Source organism: Cupressus sempervirens, chromosome 7 (assembly GCF_028749045.1).
Source record: "Cupressus sempervirens isolate cs-2001-9-10 chromosome 7, ASM2874904v1, whole genome shotgun sequence".
Taxonomy (NCBI): domain Eukaryota; kingdom Viridiplantae; phylum Streptophyta; class Pinopsida; order Cupressales; family Cupressaceae; genus Cupressus; species Cupressus sempervirens.
This window is the reverse complement of record NC_143124.1, coordinates 672,009,355-672,020,743: the sequence shown is the minus strand read 5'-3', so window position 1 is coordinate 672,020,743 and position 11,389 is coordinate 672,009,355.

The window sequence follows — 11,389 nt, the reverse complement described above, 5'->3', positions numbered from 1 at the left end:
TTCTATTACTAACTCAAGGCATTCCATAATAGGAGGAGAAGATGTAGCTTCTAAAAATGTGCTACTAGTAAATTTTTTAACTACGATTCCATTCTAGGCACTTCTAGTTCTTTCCACCAACTTCATCAAGTTTACATTCACCAAAACATATCTCAAATTTTAGAAAGGGAACTCAACAAACAAGTTTTTTCAAGTTTTGGGAGTTTTGGTTGAAACAATGACATGTTAGTTTGAAAATGAAACTAACCCACCACATATAATTCCCTAAAATTCTTAAAGGGAAACCAAAAATGGAAAGTCGTAGAAAAGGCTAATTGGTACTCACCAATTTCAAGTGTCAAACTACTCCTGCAAAACCTTAATGGCGTTTTTGCTTTAAACACTAGAGTAGTAAGTTAGGAAGAAATGCCAAAGAAATTAGTAATTAAGGTACCATGTTTAGAAAGATCATGAATAGATACATGAATGTGAAATAATTAATACATCCATGCAAAGATTTATTTGAGAAGATATTTTAGTCTTTTCAATTTAATTCTCATCTCAAATCAACACACAATCTCACACTTGAATGACCTCATCTTTTAATCACACTTTGTTCAATTGTGACTTGTAGTTTGAAATGTGCCTCCCAATTGTCACTATCATCATGCTTTCAACATCCAATCATGCCATTGTGTATGATTTCCAAAGATTTGCAATTAAATTTATTTTTGAAATAAGAATTGCATGAAAAGTGGAGCCATAGTTTTCTAGTAAACATAGTTATGAAGTTGAACTTGTAGTTAGAGGTTCAAGTTCAACTTTGACTTTAACTCCTCAAACTAATATACTATCAATCGAGGACTAGGGTCACAAGAAGATCTCTACTTTTAAGACTCCTACATGGCTAACTTGAATCTAATTTGAACTTAAGATGAAATGAAGTTTCAAGTTGAACTTCAAATTTGGAGGTTGGAAAAATTGAAATGTACAAAATTATAAGGATTTTATGATTGTAACAATTGGCTTTGACTGAGGACCAAGACTATGAAGGATTGAGAATGGACCCAGGATCATTGGTTTCATAGACCAAACTTAAACTGACTCAAAAGAAAGGTGACTCAAAAATGGAAGCATAAAAATGAAAAGCAGGGGAAAACAAAAAGGAAAATTGATATGCATAATGCAAAAAAGGCCAAAGACATAAAGATGATATAATTTCAAGTCCTTCCCATTATAGGCAAGGGGTAGTTCATCTCCATTTGTACTTTAGTCTAAATGCATTAGATCTTAGCTCTTGAGAAATCAGAAAAGGTCCTTTCCATAGACTCAATTTTTCTATGAGATCCTCTTGGTTCTCTTTATTTATCCCATAGCAACACTTTATCTCCCTCCATGAATTTTTGTGGTCTGGATCACCTAACAAAAAATTTCTTCACCATAGCTTGTTGCTTTATGATATGATCTACAAAATCCATCCTCTCATTTTCTATCTTTAGAAGGTATATAATGCTTTTCTCTAAAGGACCACTAAAAGCTTCATCTTCAATCACATTTTACAACTTTAGGGTAGCTAACTCCAATGGAAGTGATAATTGTGCCTCTACTCTATAGACCAATTCAAATGGAGCCATGACAATAACTCTCTTGAAAGAGGTTCTTTGTACCCATAGTGCTTCATAAAGTTTCTTGTGCCAATCTCTTCCTTTTTCATCCAGCAACTTTTTCATGATATTAACAAGTTCTTATTCATGAACTCTACCTTCCCATTTCCTTGTAGAAAATAATCCAAGGAATGTGATACATGAATCTCGTTATCATAATAGAATAGTTGGATTCTTGAGATAACAATTTTTGGGCATTTTCAGTCACAATTTTGATGGGAACTCCAAAATGAGTCAAGATGTTCTTAGTCAATAATTTACATACCACTTGTGATGTAGTTTCTTCTATTGGTATTGCCTCCACCCATTTGGAAAAATAATTTGTGGTGATAAGTATATGATATGACCCACACTTTAATTTGGGTTAATGGGTCCAATAAAGTCCAAACCCCACTGTTGGTTCTTCTACGACTACTAGTTTCAAAGGAAGAGTAGATAACTAAGGTTTACCAATGAATAATTTTCATTTCTCATAATTTTTTACTCATTTTTAAGAAGATTAAACATACCTAGTCAATAATAACTATTCCTCAATATTTTGAAAGTGGTCACTATGGTAGAAAAATGTCCACTGCATGCTTCATTATGGAAAGTGCGAAGTAACCTTTCTTGTTGGTCAATATCAACACATTTGAGAATTTTTTTTTTCTAATCCCTTCTTATACAAAACATCATTGAATATCACAAACTTAGATTCTCTTAACTACAAGATTCTCTAATCCTTTCCTTTTAGGTTCTCAGACAATGTCCATAGGTCTAAAAGTATGCAATATCTAAGAAACATTCATCTTTCAAACCTATGAACAAAAAAGTGTGATATGATTCTTCTTCTTTATTTTCTACTATTACCTTACAAATTCCTTGACCTCAAACCAACTTGGCGGGTTTGATATCAATGTCAAACTCTTGCACCTTAGCTACCCACGTTGCTTTTTTGTTTACTACCACATCATTTTGTGTAAGGATACATTTAACAACCATAGTAGGGACATACACTATAGAGTGAGAATGGAGAATATAATAGAAAAAATTATTTATGGCTTTAACTATGATGAAAACTTTCTTTTTAGTAGGGGAATAATGCAACTCATGCTTCTTAAGAGGCACACTTATCAAAGAAATTGGGATTTCTTCGTCTTTCTTATTCTTCTAAAGTAGAATACTAGACATAGTGTGTTTAGATGCAAAACAACACATCATAAAATCTCACTTGAAATCAGGACAGGTGCTTTGGCTATGGATTCTTTCACAACTTCAAATGAATTAACTACTTTTTCATCCTATTTAAAACTCTATTTTTCACTCAAAAGGCTTGCCATTGTTCTTGTCGTTTCAGTGAAATTAGGCACAAATTTCATAAGGAAATTTACCTATTTGAAGAAAGATCTAATGTCATTGTAGTTCAATGCAAGTTATAACTACTATATTGCTTTTACTATTTCTTGATTGATTCTAATTCCTTCTTTTGAGACTATATGGCTGATTAATTTTCCCTCTATGAGGCAAAAAATAGTATTTTTAGGATTCAATGAGACTCCATGTTATCTACATCTTTTCCTATAAAGATAGTTATATCATCAAGATATATGGTGATATTTTTATTAAACAAATACCCAAAAGTTCAATTCATCATACATTAAAAAGTTGTGCCAATATTTATTAACCCAAATGGTATTCTTTGGTAGGCAAATGTACCCCACGGTGTAGTGAATGTCATCTTATGTTGGTCTTTCTCTACAAAACCTATCTGGTTTTATCTAGAGAAACCATCAAGAAATTATATCATTTTTGAGGCTACCACTATTTGGAGTATTTGGTCCATCATGGGTAGGGAAAAATTATCTTTCAAACTTGGTTGAGATTTTTGAAGTCCACAAAAATTCTAATATCTCCACTATTTTTCCTCACCAACACAATGTTGGTCACCCAAGTACAATGATGGATAGGGAAGATGATACATGCTTTAAGTATTTTATCAATCTCTATAAGATGACATTAGATATCTTTGGATCATAAGTTCTTAATTTATGTTTGAAAGGTGAAGTCCCTAGTTTTAGAGGTATATGATGTTTAAAATTCCTTTCTCTAAAAGTTTTCAAATCCTCGTAGGACCATGCAAAAATATTTGTGTATTCTTTCAGCAACTTGGTGAAATAATCTTTTTCTCCTTCATTAAAATAGGTTCCCAAATTCACCACCTTTGGTTTTTCACATCACCAATGATAAACTTCTCACAATCACACTGAGTAACATCATTGGAAACAACTGCTTGATCTATAAAGTAATCTTTCCTATCAATTTTTTTTGAAGCTCTATTAATCCTTTGGGTATGACATTACCTTTAAGCTATAAAATATTATTTTGTACATTATTAGTGCTATTAGGGAAAACTCGTGGCACTTTGATTGCGAACCTTCAAAGTAATTAGCACTAAATTGCTATGGGTGTCATGTCTAAATACCTTCCATGAATGATTATTGTTAGGTACACTCTACCTATAAATAATTTCTATGGAATACCTATCATTTACAAATTATGGGTGAGGAATCAACAAGGACTTTGGCATTGCCAAACTATTTTCCTTAGTGTTGAATTCTCTAGGTACATATTCAATAGAAAAACGTCAAAACAATCCAACTCATCTCATACCCAATTCCTATAATGTCTTAATCTTTTTTTTTATTGAGAAAAATTTCCTTATTTTCTTCACTATTAATTCAGCATCCCTTTTTGCTTTAACTAGTTTAATACCTCTCTTTTTTGCCTCTTCTAATCCTAATATCAAAACCTCATACTCGACTATATTATTTGTGTTCTTAAATGCGAGCTTAAAGGATGAAGGAAAATTCTAGCGAGAAGATGAGATCAAAACTACACCCACTCCTAATCCAAATTAGAAAAAACTTCTATCAAATTCTAGGACCCAAGGAGTATCATTGTTTTCATGCTGAATTCTTGCCACTTTAACTTTAGGCATAATAATATAGTTAGAAAAATCATTCTCTTGATAGAGGATTTGGGATTTAGGATGATTAGATGGGGAAAATGTGTATTTAGATTTGGTTTTGAGTAATAGGGCCACTTTCTCTTTCCCTATAGGTATAATATTCTATGACTAATCCATCTTAACCTCCCCTCCTAAATCTCTATAGAAGGTTCTACTAAGAAGCATGCCATAGCTAGTAGGAATGTCGGCTACCAAAATAATGACCTTTATTCTTTTGTCACGACAGGATGCTAATGAGCCTTGGGCATCTTTGAGTTGGCCAACTAGTGAAACTTTCTTGGAATCTATTGAATAAAATTTGTCAAATGTTTTTGTCAAAGGAAGGTTAAGAGATTTAGCTATAGCTAATGCCATTATATTAACTCAAGCTCCTAAATCTATAATACAATTACTCATCTTGAAGTCATGAATAAATAGAGACACATAGAAAGGCATAGGTTTCTCCTTGACATGGATATCCAAACTTAGGATATTAGGTTGAATCCATTCTCCATGGGGTTCTTACTGCTTCACTCTAGTTTCTTCATGGGAAGAGACCTCATTAGCTTGTTTAGTAGGTACTTATTGGGAAGATTCGTGAACATAATAAATTAACTTATCCATTTCTTTAGGATTCATCCTTAGATACTCAGCAGGAGAAATATGAATTATAGAATATTTACAAAACTCAACAATATCAAAGATTGAGTCAAGATTAGACCATTTTAGAATTTGAACTTGATGAACCTAGGTTTGTGGCACTTTATATCCTTTACCTATTCTAACTTTGAAATCCTTTTCCTATGGAGATGCTACAATGCGTTTATGTGGGGAACCAGGTTTTCCTCCATGTTTTCCTAGTTAAGATGAGTAGGAAGGTTTTTCCAAAGTTATAAGAATATCACCACCTTTATCAAAATCAGATTTATATTCCAGATAGAATCTTATAGAGTCACTAGGTGCTTTGGAAGACTCCTCGTCAAGAACTATATTTTCTACAGCTACTTTCTCGACTTCTACTTGCTCATGTCTTACATTGTCTAGGCATGTGGCTCTCTCATGATCACTAATGAGATGAAAGATGCACATGTTTTTTTTTCAGATGGTGGTTCAATTTGAAGTATTTTCTAAGTAGGAGGAAGATTAAACTACTTTCCCAAATTAGAAGTATTTTGGCCTGGGTATCTTTGTGGGATGTCCTAATAAGGAGCACTAGATTTAAGTAGTTGTATTTTAATGACTTTTATATCATAAATCATCTTTTGAATTAGTAGGTCATTAGAAGAGGAAGTGGATGCCTGAAAGTTTGGGATTTGTACACCTTTCTTCCACTTTCTAGTTACTATTAGATCATCTTCAATTTTGGTAGCAAGGTTATGAGCAACTCCAAGCATAGTAGGATTATCTCTTTTCAATGGGAAAGTGATGTCTAGGTGTATTATGTTTAAAAAGAAACCCTTTTGATTCTCCTCATAAATTTTTCTTGCATTTGGAATTTTCTGAAGAGACTTGTTGAATCTTGCAATGAAATCTCTCATGGGTATATATATCTCCTTTTTCATTTGTCTTAGTTGCATTAGCAAACAATTAGCATCACTTGTAAACTTGAATTTGGCTTCAAAGGTTGTTTTCATAGTATCCCAAGATGTGATAGATGAATTCAAAAAGTGATGGAACCAATTGATAGCTAAATTAGTCAAGGTTTGGATGAAAAGACTTATGACCACATCTTCTGTAGCAACTACGAATACCCCACATGTTGTGTTAAAGGAATTCATATGTTTCTAAGGGGATTTCTTCCCATCTCTACTAAACTTGGGAAAAAATTCTCAAGCTTGTTTAGGAAACATTCCTAAATTACCTCCTAATCTTGCGGTGGCTCTAGTAGCATCCAAAGTGTAATTGAGTGTCATTCTTGGTAGTTTAAAATTGAAAAGGTGAATATTAATGGTAGAAGGAATCAATGTTCTTGGAATGAGTAGGGATTGGAAGGAAGATGATTGGATAGAACCTTTGGTGGGGGATGATGATATGCTAGTAGTTTTGGTTTTCTTATTTTTCAAAGAAAGATCTGGTTCAAAGTCAATTTTTGCTATATCTTCAAAATCTTTATCTACTAGCCTTAAGAACTTATTAGTCTAGATGTATCTTTTTCAGCTAGGGTATCTAATACGTGTCTCCTTTACTTTCCCTAATGGTTTATACTACAAATTCTATTGACAGCTACTTCTTCTTGAGCCTTTAGAACTCCTATAGTTCTCTCTGTTATTTATTCATCTCTCTCTAAAACTTTTTGAACCTGGAGGTATTACTATTCTCTTATTCTATTTTCCCAAGCACAAGTGTTGTGCCTACCCCTAGTTTACTTTTTTGTTATTATTGTCAAACTCTTTTAGACCAATTTTATGCTTGATGATTAGTAGCATTGTTTTGAGATTATCAGATATTGTTTTAGATTTAGTTGATTTATGATTAGATTACTTGGTACTCTATTCTTCATGTATGCATGATGATTATTACAATATTTTAAGTTATTGATTTGTTAGATGGATTATCATATGTGTTTTCTTATGAATACTTAACCCATACTGCATGTGTATGGTGTTTGTGTATGTTTTCTTTATGTATGGTGTTTTTGATATGGTTAAGGAAGGGAGTTGTAGTCACCTGCTAGTCAAGATCTATATGATGCACCACTTCCTACCATTTTCTATTTAGCTTATAATATTGTGTTTGTACATGCATGGATTTATGTAGATTATAGGTACCAGGTATCGACTTCCTTCAATTGCTAGGATGAGCATACCCTATTACATTATCTCAATGGTAAGAGGGAGGAGATAAATTCTTGAGTCCAAATCCTAAACCTTTAAGCCATTTGTCCTAGGAAAAATTAGGACACGTATCTGAGTTGATTACCTTTTGAATGCATTGTATGACATTAATTTGTGATTATAACCCTTTAGTTTGATCTTGTATGTGTTTTTCTATGATGAGTTTTTTGTATTTTGTTTTATAAGTCTTTGGTGTTTTTTCTATTAATTAAATCAAATTAAATGATTTAATTTAATGGAAAATTATTATGGTATTTTGTTTTATCAATGAATGACCAAGGCCTTGATATATTTTATTAAACTTAAAAAGAAATATAGAAGCAATACTCTATTCAAATGGGCACTGGTAGGAAAGAACAAAGAAGAAAACCTCCAGTCTAGATTGGGATAGAAGGCCTATATTATACAGATTAAATAGGCATACCCTAGTGAACTCATTAAAAAATTTACAAATTATGAGGGGATAGAACCTTTATGTACATATACATCCTATTTATAATTCAAAGAATTAGTCGAGCTCTAACTACTTTGGAAAATATCATTTCCCTTATGTAGTTACTCTTCTTTAGTGACCTAACCTAGCTCTAAAATAACTCCTCAATTGAATGTTAGTATTCAAAATAAACCAAATTAGAGAATATCTATCATTTTGGCTTTCACAAGGCAATGATTTCCAAGCCTTAGGAATTACTCTTAATCCAAAAAAGTTTAGAACAAAACTGATCCTAATAGATTAGGATGAGATCCAAAATCATAATCCCTTAACAAATCATAAAATCATATTACATAAATCACATCAGTTAGAAGTTTAATATCACCAAACTACTTACATAAATGCCTTACAGATAAATGCACAAATTCAAGAACCTAGTAAACATATATGATACATGAATGCAACTTGGAAGAAATGAGAAACTAGCATTATCAGAGCTTAATCAAGTTAACTATCATCCATGAGCATTAAAGGAGTATAATCAAGGATTCTTCCAAACCAAACTAACTGATCACAATCATTGTGTTGAAATGAAAAGAGTCTCTAAATGCTAGCATGGCAACTCCTAATCAAATTTGAAGGTCATAAACAAACACTTTAAAAAGTAAATCTTGACCTTGACTAGTAATGCAAAGATTCTATAATAGGCTAAGAGAGATCTCCAAAAATTCATACTTTCTAAAGAAACAGATAGAGTTATATCTTCTAGATCCAAATAAAGGAAATATCACTAGAGAAAATGACTAAAATGCATCTAAATAGAAAAAGTGAAAAATAGGCGATCCACCAAAACAAACAAACTAGTGCTAGGCCATCAATTTAAGAACCAAATGTAAATAAGCTATATGTCCATAGATTAACCGAATTGACATCTCGCAGAAATCTTAATAAATGAAGATAAATTGATGAAGATTGTCTCCAAATCCACATAGACCTATAAGCAATCATATGGATTTAACAATGAGACAAATCTAGAATTAAAGGAAATCAATACAATAAATAAGCCACCCTTGTCATAAGAACTAAACAACAATTAGATAACTCCTTAATGAGTCGATAGCATAAATGAATTACAGAACATAGAAACCATAGAACCTAATACAAACTGTTGGCATTAAATTATTATTGCCATTAGTGACAACACTTATTTACATCAGTATAGCCACCAAGCTTCATAGTTCACACTGAGCATTCTAGTGTTAATCGAGCTTCACAGTTTACACCGAGCATCTACAATGTGTACCGAGCATTTAGTGGTTACCTTGTAGGTTCATCACACAAGTAGTTCATACTGAGCATTCATGAAGCTACCGAGTGAATGTGAAATCCACCAGTGTCTACCAAGTTTATAGTGTTCACCAAGCTTCACAGTGTTTATCAAGTAATGGAAGTGCAGTGTTTACTGAGTAACAAAAGTATAGTGTTACTGAGTGAAATCAAGGTAAATGAAGGATCCAATTTTTACCAAGTGACACTATATCTATCGAGTCTCCAATGGTTAACAAGTTCCAAGCTACATTGTGTTGTTAGTATGGACCGAGCATCTACTTCTACCGAGTGCATAACGATGTCGAGTAATGCAATGGATGCTGAGTATCAGAAGGTCACCAAGTCAGCTTGAAGAAATCGAGTTTTCTACTATTTGGTTGACTCAGTAATATTTTGTTCACTTTTGTTTTGGCCGACCTTGTAATTGTAATAATTGGAGTGGTATATATGTAATGTATTATATCATTTACAATATATATATATGAGAGTGTCAAGAGAGACATGTAATGTTTTGAAAAGTGTAAATGTGAATCAGCAAAAGAGCAGAATATTCAGCAAGGTCTACAAGGAGTAGTAAAGATTCATCAGTCACAAGAGGTGATCTATACTTCAAGGATCTAATCAACAAATCAATTTTATAAGTAGATCCACTATTTCATCCTAACAGGTGAATCAATTTTGTAAATCCTTTAATAGGGTAGACTTAATAGTCTTTGTATAAATCTCTTAACAGAGTGCATACTTCAATGTATGTTTGTAAATCCTCTAACAAGGTGCACCTAGCAGTCCTTTATGCTCCTAACAGAGAAGATCACCAAAAGTGGTCAATGTAAGCCTTAACAGGCCAACTTCATACTGTAGTAATGAAGTTTTTTGGGTATCATCCCCACCCTAGTTTTACTTTCTATTTGGAAGGTTTATGGGTCACCAAATCACTGTGTACATGTGTTATGAATGTTTGATCTCTCATATATGCAGTAGATTAGATGAATGAATGGTGAATAATATGTATATGGTTAAAGTGCTGAATTGATTAAAGTTTTGAAGTTACTGATTCACCCCTCCCCTCTCAGTAACCTATCATATCTTGAATATTTCCAACAATTGGTATTAGAGCTTTTTTGGTTCTCAGGACAAAACTTGATAACTTGAGAAAAGATCAAGGACAATGGAGATATTAAAACTTGACAAAGCTATTGAAAATGAAAAGCTAGATCTAGGAATGGCCATGGCTCAACTCAAAGAAACAAAGGACCATTTTTCTCAATCCTTGAAAAGAAGGAAAGAACTTGCAAGACAAATGAATGACCATCAATATGTTGAAGAAAAGATTGAAGACCTTTTACCATCAAGCAGTTATGATGAAGCTAATGAGGCAATCAAGTAACTCCTAGCAAAGAATGGCGCTCTATAGGAAGAAGTAAGAAAGCTTAAAAGAGAACAAGAAATCCAATCAATCAGGCTATGTGAAGTTTTGGAATAGAGAAACAAGGCAAATGAAGACTTAGATGCAAGAAATAATCAATCCCTTTAGCATGAAGATCTTGTAGATCAACTATCTAATGCAAATGAAGAAATTATGAATATGAGATCTGAGAATGAAAGCCTAAGGAATGATTTAATCACTACAAGACAAATCAATGAAATCTTATAAAGTGACTTAAGATCTGAAAGAAAAATCAATGAAAGTTTGGAAAATGACCTAAATGCTAAAAAACAAATCAATGAGAGAATGATGAAATCTCAAGTAGCCATGACTCAATTAAATCAACAAAGTGAACAGAATCTTCATAGACAAAAAGGTAAAGCTAGACTTGGTTATAAAGAAGAAGGTGAAACCTCCAAACAAGGTGCCCAAAGGAATCAAAGACCTACTTGTAATCACTATGGTAAGCTAGGTCACACATCAAACAAGTGTTAGATCAATGGAAAAGGTAAATTCAATGGTAAATACTACAATTGCAGTTAGCATGGTCATAAAGCTAATGAATGCAAGGAGAAACAAAAATTTGAAGGCAATTGTGACAAATGCAAGAAGCATGGTCACAAGGCATTCCAATGTAGATCCAAATCATTCAATCCAGTTGAACAACTTATCAAAGCAATATTTGGATAGGATTACAATACCTGGTGTAGATGTCATTATTGTGGAGATTATGGACAC